Below are 13,196 nucleotides of genomic sequence, written 5' to 3'. Positions count from 1 at the left end.
GGAAGCAGTCTAGAATGAGAGATTACCAATGGGTTTCATAGACACGTACAAACGGAAGACACCAAGTAGCCTTCTGGTTTGGAGGTTTCCTCCCCTGTCCTACTCTTACTGACCAGTCAAGGACTCTTACTTGGAGACCCTTTACAAAACCTTTCAGCAATTTCCCAGAAAACTAACTTGGCAGTTACATTGTCAGTGATGCTTTTCCAGCCTATGAGGCATTTCAAAGCCCTGTTTTCTTTACATTGGGATTCTTTAAAGGAAAAATGCCTTCTCAGCCTAAACCACAGCAGAAGGATGACACAGGGGAATAAGGAATCAGTTTCTCCGTCAGCTTCAGTAGCTCTGTAAACGATACTAGGTCATGTTCATGATGATGCCTAAGGTTTTAAAGGCTGACCTTTAACAAGTATTATGAAACACAACCAAACTGAATGTTCCAGGGTTTGTAGCAACATAATATCCATTAGCCACCGAAAGGATACATGCTTCTGACAAACACTACCCTAAATCAAACCTTGAATTCTGTATTCCACAGCTAGAGACACAAACAATAAAACTCCAGTAAACATCACAGTATGATTGCAAAATATTTTTCCCAATTAACCTTCACACCGATAGTTAATCTGCTGCAATTACAAAGACTAAAGAAAGTTAAAGATCAACAGCACATGTCACAGACACACACCAAAAAGTGATGTAATTTAACTTTCTTCCATCCTTTCGTATAAGTGTTGTGCAGGTTATCTTAATGGCTGAATAGCTTCAAGACACTTAAAGTGCTGCTTCACACTGTAAGAAACATACCTGTTCATCTTAAGAGGTCAAAAATTATTTGCTAAAATGAATTATATTTTATCTTATTGTATGATCACCCCATATTTTAAAATGGGAGTTTTGAACATCATCATACAATTTTGTACCTGAATTCTTTCAAAAACCCATAGTGCTTTCCATAAGAAAATAAAGATTCATTTCATCTATTATTTTACTTTTTCATCAAACCCCCTCTTGGTTTCCAAGAGGCCTAACAGTTTCAAAATTAGATAACAGAGGTATACTTTTAAAAGTAGTAATCTTACTAAAACTGTTAAAAAATTGTCTATAGTGAGCAATGGAAGGACATCTTTTGGTTTTTATTATTTCTTTTTTTTTCCTGAAAAGTAAGCATGTTCTGTTTAACTTCAAGGAGCTTCCATATTGACTATCCATACTTTGCATTGCTGACCAATTCTGTATTCCGTAAAAAAATAAAAAAAAATTCAGCTACTCCTGGTAATCACGCTCATTCAGCGTGAACCTGCACGTACACATGTCATATCTGAGATGGAGAAGCAAGTGGGAGAGGGATTGCACATGTGGAAGCTACTCTAAGCCTACAGTCTTAACAATACACTAAGACAACTGAGGTGTTTTGAAAAAAGCTACAAGATAGAAGAAAGCCAAGAGAATTGTACAGGAAACTATAGGCAATCTCCTGTTGTCCCTTCCTACATCGATTATCCTCTCATGCTAAGGTTTAAGGAAGGACTTTATTGTGATAGAGAAAGAAATTACAACATTCAGCATCTAGAATTTTATTAAATTCTAACGCTATTAAACTTTACAGTGAGGTTAATGTCCCAAGATAAATTCTATTTTAGTCAGAGGCTGCAAGCTTTGAAACAGCAACTAAGCACATTTTATTATCTTAAGTGGAAATCGCTAACAGGATACCTGCTAACCTTCACATCTATAGCGAATGGTGATCCCTTTTATTTACATGCACTTGCTCTAGCAAAATAATTTATTCATTTATCATGCATCATCCTTTCCATGAAATTTGATTTTGTATACTTCACTCCTTCTCATGCACAGGACACCACCTAAGTTCTGTTTTATCTAATATGTTTCTACAAATAGAGAGGCCAAGTAATCGTTTCTTCCATGTGCTTTTCTGCTAGATTTTGATATGGTTTTTATGCCTACAAAAATTGATCCAACAACAGAACAGGTAGAACACAAGTACTGAAGGCTTCCTGGAGGCACTACACAAAATCACTTCCAGCGATTTTCAAGAAAGCTGACTTGGCAGTTACATTGTCAGTAAAGCTTTTCCAGTCTCTGAGGCAATTCAAATCCCCGTTTTCTTCAGGCAGGTGCTCTTTAAACGGAAAGCACAGAATTTTGTGGTAGAGCTGGAAGGATGTTATCTTTCACATAGGCAAGTAGAGTCTGTCCACAGTGTGGATATATTAATTCATAAGTGACAATCCATTTCCAATTTACAGGTTAAGTGTAGCACCATCATAAGGAAAAGGTTCATTTATGAACAGGTCTGACATGACCGCAGGTAAGGGCTAGAGTCTGAAAAAGGTCATCAACAGTCTCCTTTCATCTTCAGTTCTATTTCACAGCAGTGTTAGCTATTAGTTAGTATAAGTCCTACAAATATCTAGGCCAATCCTCCTTTTCGTCACGTGTCAGACACCAGAATTTACCATAGTCCAGATTAATGCAGGTAGGAAAGTTCAATCTAATATTAAAATCCAATTCTCACAGCTATAGCAAGTATGGACAAGATCGTAGTCCTTTCCCTTTTGCAGTATTTTCTTTTTTTTCTGTATTCAAGGACTCACTCACTTCCTCTTCTCTTCCCAATCTTCTCCTAGACTAAGGATATACAGATCTTTCAGTGATCTCCCTAATAGGTTATTTATTTTGGGATTTATACTGATTCATGTTTTCCCGTGAACTTACTCCAAGCATTACCCTTCTAATGAAATACACTCAAACCCTCAAGTTAACTACCAAGATGCTTCTTAAAATGCAAAGTACCTCAAATTCAATCTAGAGCAAAGCTCCTATATTCCACTTTAGTGCTTTACAAGCTGAAACAAGGCACTTAAAATGCCATTGTGAAAGAATTCTGAAAGAACTTCATTTACACTAGCTTGCCTTCTTAAGACCCTGTAGTACTAGTTGCCACCTATTTATATAGTAGCAGGGTTTTTTTTTTTTAACTTTAAATACCACAAGCTCCATGGTGTCAAACAGTGTGCCTGTGCCTAGCTCAGTCCCTTCTTCCTTACCAAGATGAGTGAATCCCACCTAAGTCCTGCAGGACACGGACTTCATTCATTACAAAGGCTCTTGCCTCTCGCGACACCCAAAGGACCACGTATATCTGAGAAAGGAAATACCTTTAAAAAGCCCCATGGTGTTAGAAAGTGCAGCACCGGACGAACTAAGCTATTTCACTCAAGTTTGTTTTGGCAGATTTTCAGCTCTCTAGTCTATCCTTGCCTTGTTTTCACACACAAGACTTGGAACAACTCCATTTATCAAGTCTACCTAGACGAAGCATTAAGTTGGCCTCTAAAATGAGACAGGGAGAAAAAGAGGAAAAAAGTAATGCAATTCAATACTGTTAACAATTTTCTTACTACAGACATATGCATGCAGGACAAAAGTGGAAGGCAGACAAGTAAAAGAAAAAAATCATTAGAAATGTGAAGACTCAAAAGACTACTTTTTGAACTATGCTTCTTGACATAAGACAGTGTTAGCTAAATATGAAAACCTATTGTGAGAAAAGCCATCACACAAAAAAAAACCCCAAAACTGAATAATTTTCGGTTAAGCTTGAAAAGGGAAATACACTTATTTTCCATGGCTTAAAGGCTTTACTACAGCCGTCTAGAACAGAGTTGCTAGAATTTCTTGTAAGACTGAAGAGCTTCTAGTCACGTACATTTTTATTTATATATTAATAAAATGGCTATAAATATATATTTATGCATGCTGTAAATATATACACCTCACATATTCAGCATACATCCACTAATGTGAATAAAAAATTATTCTGTTTTTCAAGCAAAATCTACAATTATTGAAAAACTGCACTTAATTTTACATTGTCTTTCAAGGAAGCTTCTTTTTTACAATATCAATGCTTACATTAGATACTACCAGAAAATAATTCACAAATACACACACTTGGGTATCTATTAATATAAGGAAAATTCCAATTGCAGAAGAACTTCTGTACCAGCTTAGAGCAAAAAAAATATTAATTGGCTAACCATTGTCATTCTTTGAATTAGAAAAAAAAATCAAAGTAAAATCCTTATTCTACTTTACCATTTAACTTTGATGAAATTCAGTTTCCATTTTATTTTCAGACGTTTCAGTAAACCACAACCAAGTTACAATTAGTTTTAATTAAATTACTAGATTATGAAAAATAAACTACCTAAAACTACACAATTCCTTTTTACTAGGGCCTGCATTTGACTTGTTCAAACCAGTCTAGTTTGGTAGACACTCATATCTACAACGTGACAGAAACAAGAATACAAAAGTAATGAGAAAGCATTGACCACTGGCGTGACATTTTTCATCTTAAAAACTTTCTCAATTAGCAAACATACCATGCAATAATTTCAGTGGTGCAGTTTACAGACCTGTAAGGAAGAAACTGTATTCTTATGATCACGCAATTCCCAAAGCAACTTTGCTAAATCTGTTGAGCATTTTTAAGTACTACTAGAAGACACATGCCACCTTCTTACTGTATTTACTGCTACGCTACAGACCTAATTACCAAGTAGAGCACATGCTCTAAGTCAGTCTTGTGCTCCAAGATTTGGCTACATAACACAACTCCAGTCAGAGCCGTAACTTGATTCAGAGTCATAGAATCATAGAATAACCAGGTTGGAAGAGACCCACCGGATCATCGAGTCCAACCATTCCTATCAAATACTAAACCATGCCCCTTAGCACCTCGTCCACCCGTGCCTTAAACACCTCCAGGGAAGGTGACTCAACCAGCTCCCTGGGTAGCCTGTTCCAGTGCCCAATGACCCTTTCCGTGAAAAATTTTTTCCTAATGTCCAGCCTGAACCTCCCCTGGCACAGCTGGAGGCCATTCCCTCTTGTCCTGTCCCCTGTCACTTGGGAGAAGAGGCCAGCTCCCTCCTCTCTACAACCTCTTTTCAGGTAGTTATAGAGAGCAATGAGGTCTCCCCTCAGCCTCCTGTTCTCCAGGCTAAACAACCCCAGCTCTCTCAGCCATTCCTCATAAGGCCTGTTCTCCAGCCCCTTCACCAGCTTTGTTGCTCTTCTCTGGACTCGCTCCAGAGCCTCAACACTCTTCTTGTGGTGAGGGGCCCATTAAGTATTAATACTTAATACCTGTTTATTCAAATTAGAAACAAGTTCATTATGTGAGATAAAAAAAAAAGGTATAGTTAAATGCATCATCAAGATTATAGCTTCGCATTCACCATTTAAACAGTTCCCCACACACACACTTTTTTACATCTTGTTAAAGTTTGTTAGTTTGTTTTCAATGGCAAATAGCTGCCCTGCTTCATTTCTGGGTGTGGAAATGCATTGAAATGATAATTGACAGCTTCAAGGGACAGGTTCTAAGGCATGCAAGTTCCTTGATTTTCCCTGGAATAGCTCCTTTTTCAGCAGAGACCTCATTACATGGGAAGTTTCTACATGAGGGTTCAGAACTTTTAGTATAAATTACGCCAGGGAAGAAAGGAAAAAAAAAAACTCTGTACTTCACGGAAAAATTTTGAGGTTTGCAGATCAACAAGTCAACATTCACAGTACATCAACTCCGTTAACCGTTTTGGCAAGTGGTCAGTCCTTGTACAGTCATCAAGAAGTATAGACAATAATTCTTACACTCTCCCTTCTAGGTCTACACTATATGCTTGATTAATGACATCCAAGTTTCACCAGTAATATAAATCAACATATTTAGCATGGAAGCCATGGAAAATTGTTTGCCTATCAGTAGAAATTATTCACATAGGACCTGTCTGTGAATTTTTATTAATATTAAGCTTAAAGAAGATGGCACAGAATTTGGAGCAGGATAACACACCGGTAACTTCCTACCACTGGAGCTCTTCTTGAAAAGCTTTACTATTCTCTGCAAGGCTCATCTTGAGCAACAGGGAGTAATAGCAAAGTCTCAGTAACAGATAATACTGCAAGCAGATGCTTTATTCTGTATTAGCAGGATAAACATTGCAATTTTTTCAGCCCCTGAATTTATCTACTTCAGGTGTATTCAGCTATCCAGTTACAGCTTTTCTTCTCAAAACAATTTAACCAGACACCTGAAGTTATCCAAGACAACAGTTTAACTGCTCCTAATAATTTAATAAACTTCAAAGCAAGCCGCAGGAAGATCACGGTGATCACTGATGACATTCTATAGTGGGTTTACAATCCTGACGCCGTTTTAAGCTTATAGAAAAAAAACAGGCAAAGTTTTTATTTCCTTCTTGCTGTGCACAATATTTGGTGAGGAATAGTCATGATTGTTGTTTCAGCAATGAATCTTATTTTTCTGCTTGAGGAAATAGACTAATTACTTTATGACTGACATTGCTTGTTAAGGCATTTCTTTCTTTCCTGAATAACTACACAATATGGGATATAATTTCATTTCAGGTGAAATTATCAAAACACAAAGACTATAACTCCAGAAAAAAATAAAAACTTATTAAAAAAAAAAAACCAACCTGGTTGAAATAACATGCACATCTACTTTGCAATTGCACAATGTTCTACCATACAACCCCATTAATTTTTATAACCTGCAGGCAGTACTTACTCCTTTCATCTATGTTTTCCACATGAAAACAGACTAGGTACAGCATTAAGTGTTTCAAGACAGCCATCAGCCACTTCTTCACACTTCCACCCCTCATGCCAGCTGATAAAGAAGAGACACTGATTTCTCCTGCTGGCCAGTCCAAATCCAGCATTATGGAGGAAAGCAGCAGTACAACAAAACTAAGCACTGTCCCAAAAACAGATCTCTCAACCAAGAACAACAGAAAGGTCTCCAACATAACCTTCATACAACATCCAGAAGTGAAAACTCCAGAGCTTTGCTCAGGCTCAGTTAAGATGCTTTGACTACATTACACAAAGCCAAAGCACAGCTCTGAGGGCTCTCAAGAAAGAAGTAATTTGCCTTTAAGCCTGTAAATGCAAACTGTTAAGAATGCCCTATGGTTCTACAGTTAACCATGGTTTCAAAGTCATTTGTCTAGCTATCACTAAGAAAAACTTCAAGGTCTTCATGCTAAGCAACTCCAGCCCAGACAAGCAATGCGATAGAAAGAGGTTGTGCATACCAGTGGCTTCTGACTCCCACGCAACCAATGGTCCCTCTCACCCTCAGCTTGTAAACCTCAGGGCAGCCATACTTTATGTATCCTTGGAGAGGATTAATTTAATTTTGATTTCCTTTCTGTGTTTGCTTTGGAGGTTTGCAGCTTGAGCAATATATATATATGACTAAAATTTGGCAGCAAGCAGCCTGTAATATGATGTATATCATTTCAGCCTGGCCAGTATATTCAGGAAAACAACAAACTGGCAGTGATGACAGCTTCATCTTGCATTCAGAAAGCGCAAGAGTGGTGTAGAATTAAGGAATGGCAAGACATTTCCAGGAGCTGAATTTAAGATGAATGGGGCCTGATATCAGTCACGTGACCAAGGGAACACAGCGCCCAGCAAAACAAGCTTTGATCATGACAGAATAAGAGGTGGTAAGCATACAGGTCTTTAAACCCATGGCCCTTCCAACATCCAGCAGGTTTCTAGCACATTGGTTACCGGTATATTTGACAGCTCACAAGAGCAACGGTAAAACATGGACTATGCAAAGAGTCATTGCTGCCACAGGAAAACGAAACAGAAGTTAAAGGATTTTGCTGATCTGACTTGCATGTTTGAGCATCGTGCTAAAATAAAGAAAATATTAAGAATTTTCTAAAATATTTTCCAATGAAAGAAGTAGGACTTAAACCCTGAAAGCACCATTTCCAATGTAAACTTCAGTTCAACATTACAAATTTCTGTCTTAACTTATACTCCAGCAGTTGTCCTTCATGAAGTCAAAAGCGTGTGTTCTATGCATACAACGTTCTGTTCTAAGTAATCATAAAATATTGACTGAATATGAGCCAGCAGTGTGCCCAGGTGGCCAAGAAGGCCAATGGCATCTTGGCTTGTATCAGAAACGGCGTGACCAGCAGGTCCAGGGAGGTTATTTTCCCTCTGTACTCGGCACTGGTGAGACCGCTCCTCGAATACTGTGTTCAGTTCTGGGCCCCTCACCACAAGAAGGATGTTGAGGCTCTGGAGCGAGTCCAGAGAGGAGCAGCAAAGCTGGTGAAGGGGCTGGAGAACAGGTCTTACAAGGAGCAGCTGAGAGAGCTGGGGTTGTTTAGCCTGGAGAAGAGGAGGCTGAGGGGAGACCTCATTGCTCTCTACAACTACCTGAAAGGAGGTTGTAGAGAGGAGGGTGCTCTCCTCTTCTCCCAAGTGACAGGGGACAGGACAAGAGGGAATGGCCTCCAGCTGTGCCAGGGGAGGTTCAGGCTGGACATTAAGAAAAATTTTTTCACGGAAAGGGTCATTGGGCACTGGAACAGGCTGCCCAGGGAGCTGGTTGAGTCACCTTCCCTGGAGGTGTTTAAGGCACAGGTGGACAAGGTGCTAAGGGGCATGGTTTAGTGTTTGATAGGAATGGTTGGACTCGATGATCCGGTGGGTCTCTTCCAACCTGGTGGTTCTATGATTCTATGAAAATCATGATTCTGTGACTGTAATATTGAACCAGTAATGTTCTATGCACAACAGAAAGCAGCTTCTACTGCATTTCAAGTAAACACAAGGACTTTCTTTTTAGCTTATTCATGTCCTTTTTCCTAGCTGAAATGCATTTGCTCAGCTGAGTTCAGTGGTACATATACTGCAGTCAAGCTCTAGTCATTGTATGAAGAGGGCTGGAGCAAAACAATCCAACCAACCTAATACAGACCTTGTTTTAAAGATTGCCCAGCACATAAGGGTTCTTCAGTGAGTACAAACTCAAAATTATCTGACATCACAAGCTATTATTGTTTCAATAGTCTTCTGGCATTTCCAGATTTCTACCCACCTAGAATTCGTATGGTTCCTTTTCTTAGACCTCTATATTAGTTTATCAAGTTTTTATTATTGCTTCCATCAGAAGCTTTTTGTAAAGGGACATGAGTGCTGGAATGAAATGGCCTACATCTGCCTTAATGTTTGTCATCAGTGCTTAGCAGTGTTACCCCTGCATACAAAACCTGAAACTACATCCACCTTTTCAGCATTAAACAGCATAAAAGCTTTAGTTTCAACTTAAGCTTTACTACCTTTTCTGTCTTTTTGCCATCACTGTTTCCTTTCCCAAGCTGAATTCAGTGCCTTTAGTTTGAGTAGCATCTTTCATCCCCATAATAACACTCAGTTTGTTAGCTCCGTGATATGAAACAAAACTCGTTCGGCACAAATGGCAAAAAAATCCTAGTTCTTTTAGACTTGTCAGTCACATGCTCAGTACCAAAGCTAAGTATGAATTTTCCATTCAAGTTCAAAAATTAGGCACAAAAGAAAGGGAGTTCAAACACAGCTCCACAGTCCAAGCTTAAAAAAAAAAAAAAAAAAAAGAGGGAACCATTACAAATCAGTTTTTCAAGTTTCCTACACAGAATTTCACCCAGCCCAAGATAAGACATGCAGTATTCAAACACCAAGAATAAGACTACATATAGCCTTAAATATGAATGGAAATATTATTAGGGAAAGTGGCTGAACACGCAGTAGGCACGACAGTGCACCGTAAGTTATTCAAGCATGGCTGATTAAGGCTAGAGGAATATATAGACAGCTAATCACCAGATTATACTCATGCTCATAACTTCTGCTTATACTTCCAGCTTAGTCTACTGTTACTGCCTAAACCAATGATAATTCAGCAAAAAAGAACATAGGAATTACCATTATCCATTCTTGAACTACCATTTTCATCAGCCAATCTCAATATCTACTTCTTAAGGGAAGTCTGAGGAGTGCTGGCAGAAACAACGACATGCCAAACTTCAATAACTTGACAAAAACACAGCAGCAGGTAGCACGGTACAACAGCCAGAAGAAAGAACGGAACAGACTATCAACTGTAAGTGGATATTTTTCCAGCATGTTGCTAGTTTTGGCAATGTTGGCAGTATCAGTCTTAAGAATTATACAGGCATTTGACAAGTTGACATAAAAAGATAAGATACAGGAAAATAAGGCAAGATATTTTGTGCAATAAATTTAAACTATAGCATCTTAACAAGGATTGTCAAGTTAAAGGCAAAAGATTGTTGTTCCAATTTTATTTCATTATTTCGATCAACTACCATAATGCATCTGGAAGAACTTGCTGGTGTCAGTTCATAAATTCCAGAAAATGGATAAGCCTGACATATTTAAATATACATTATCAGTTTGTAGATATACTTCAAGTAGTCTTAGGAGACAGTCTAGCATTCAAGAAAGATGCGTTTTACACTAGCAAATGTTGGGCAATCATTGGATACTTCAAGATGACTCTTCACTTTTCACAGAAACTGAAATAGCTACCATAAGCAATAACAAAGAACAGTTTAGTGTCAGAATCTCCCTGTGATAACAGTATTTAAATAATTTGGTACAGCATTTTACAGAAAGAATTACACTGTGGATCTTGGATTCATTAAAATCAGATTTACAGGTAATCGAATAAACCTTACTCCTACCAAGCATCAGACCTTACTTTTGAAAGCCTAATGCCAGGTTTCTAAACTGGGATCATTTCTCTAACTGTACTCTAAGTTCATTTGCTCTGGTAGAGTTTCCCATTTCAGCCAGATCAAGTAATACTGCAGTTTTATGTACCTTTCCAATTTGTTCTTAGTATTGTTTGGGCAAGTTTTAAACATTTGGCTATAGCGTTTCAGTACAAATTAGCCAGAATAACGTAAGGTTTCAATTTGCAGCTTTAACCTTGCCAACGTCCCAACTACTTTTGCCTTGTATTTGAACCCTGATTTAAATGCTGATTGCAATGATCTTGTTATAATTAGCAGAACAGCTTTGCAGGAACACTGCCTATTAGATAGTAAAAGCATAACAAGACATGGTAAAACAGTAAAAATATTGTCCAAGAACAGCTTCTATACTACTTTATACCTCCACATACCGCTCAAAGTGATTATATTTGCGTATGCATTCAGACATGTTGGTTAAAGGAACTTAAATAGCGAGCTCTGTTTATTCTGCCAAAGTGTTTATAGTTTTGGATTTATTAACTGTCACGCCTCCCACACCCCTCTTATTCTTCCTCAAATTTTTGGCTTCAAATGATTCTATTTTGGCATATTCAGTAATGCAGCATTTCACTTTTCTCTAGAAAACTTGACTACTAGAAAAGTAACACAAACCCCTAGGAGATTTACCTGGTCCCCTATTCCACTGCCAGCTCATAACAGCCACAGTTCACTCAAAGCCAACTGAATCTCAGACCGGTTCCAAGTAAGCAGAGGCAAATTTCTCCATTCATATCAAATTCAGACATGGCCTGGTACACAGAAAGCCTTCTCAGGCTTGAGCTAAAGCAGAACCGATTTTCTAATTTCAGCTAAGTCTCTTCTAAGTAATTTCAGCTTCCATAAGTTATCAATACCTTTTTCAGACTCTCTGCCTCTAGAAGTGTTAATGCCTAACATTCGTCACCAAGGTAGTGGGCCAATGATATGTAGTGAGGCCATTGCTCATACTTATTCCTATGTAAATCAAGATCATCTCAGAGCTGGGTGAAATGCTGCAAGTCAAAGGATTAAAAAAGGGGTCACACCTGCAGGGAGGAACAGACAGGACAGGTGACCCAAAACAGACCAACAAAGTATACATCCAATATATACCATTCCATATGTGTTATACTCATTATAAAGCTTAAGAATTACAAGGGTCAAGCTTTCTTCTTTGATGGCTGGCATCCAGTGAGGACCTCGTCCATCTGTCTGCCCCTGATCTCAGTTTGTGCATTCCTGAATCCAGTTCCTGAGTCCAGCTCCAGCCTGCTTCTAAATCCAGTCTGGGACTTTTCCTGTGCCTGCCCAGCATCATCAGTGGTCACCTGCATAGTCACCTGGGAAGTTTGATTTGGTTTTATATCCTTCATATTATTTTTAATGAAAGAATAATAATACAAAAGGGAACTGGTTTTACTTTTAGTTTCCAACCCACAAGTGTCTCTCCCTCATTTCCCTTTCCCATTTCCCTGTGGGGGATGGAAATTGGGATCACAACTGTCCGGTTTAGCTGCTGACCTGGCGAGGGTGGGGCTAAGTTAGACAGTACATCAACAGTAGAACCAAGAGCTCGTGTTCTCAGTCACAGATGCTGTAAAGACACAAGGACAGAGAGAAACAGAAAGAGAATGATCATTAAAAGAAAAATGCATTATGTATATGCTTACATGCATCCAGAAAGAATATATATAGGTTTTAATTTCTGATACTGGGTTAGAGTAGGATTCTAATGTTAAAAAGAATATGAAAGAAAAAAATACTAAAGAACTAAAGATTTATTAACAGCTATCCTCTGTCATGAAGAAAGGCTGCAAGACTTGGAGTTGTTCAACCTGGATAAGAGAAAGCTCAGGGAAGACCTGACAGCAGCATTTCAGTACTTAAAGGGAAGCCTTTAAGAAAGATTGGGACAGACATTTTAGTAGGGCCTGTTACAACTGAATGAAGAGTAATGGTTTTAAACTAAAAGAGCATAGATTCAGACTAGATATAAGAAAAAGTTTATCATGAGGGCAGCAAAACACTGGAATAGGTTGCCCAGAGAGCTGGTAGATGCTCCATTCCTGGAAAAATTCAAGTTCAAGTGGGATGGGGCTCTAAGCAACCCAATCTAGTTGAAGATGTCCCTGCTCACTACAAGGGAGGGTTGGATGGACAGCCTTTAGGAGTTCTTCCCAGTCTGAAGAATTCCATGATTTTTATGTAGGAAGGGATGAAAACAACCCTTTCTTCCAACAGAACCATCAAGAAAATACACAAACCACTCAAAAGCCTCAGTGAAACTCCAGGATATTAAATATAGCTACCTACTTTTTCTGTGAAACATAATAAACAAAGTTGTCTATTTGCAAACCAGTTCTCTGAGACTTCTTCTCTTTCTGGAATAAGATTGGGATTGCAGTAAACTATCTCAGTCTCAGCTGACTCTCCATCAGAAACCACTTTAAATATCAAAAGCATTCAATAGCAAAGGACCCATTCCATCTTTCCAAATTTTTCATCATTTTAATCATTGTGACAATG

At 38.4% G+C, this 13,196-nt stretch overlaps 1 protein-coding gene across 2 annotated transcripts in view; it reads right to left on the bottom strand.

Moving 5' to 3' along the window:
* FBXL7 (F-box and leucine rich repeat protein 7) overlaps positions 1-13,196 on the bottom strand; it is a 174,368-nt gene that overhangs the window by 116,718 nt on the left and 44,454 nt on the right. The gene's annotated exons all lie outside the window — the stretch shown is intronic.

The sequence above is a fragment of the Phaenicophaeus curvirostris genome, chromosome 3 (genome assembly GCF_032191515.1).
Source record: "Phaenicophaeus curvirostris isolate KB17595 chromosome 3, BPBGC_Pcur_1.0, whole genome shotgun sequence".
NCBI lineage: Eukaryota > Metazoa > Chordata > Aves > Cuculiformes > Cuculidae > Phaenicophaeus > Phaenicophaeus curvirostris.
The sequence above is the reverse complement of the archived record's forward strand: the minus strand, read 5'-3'. Positions and strand labels throughout refer to the sequence as shown.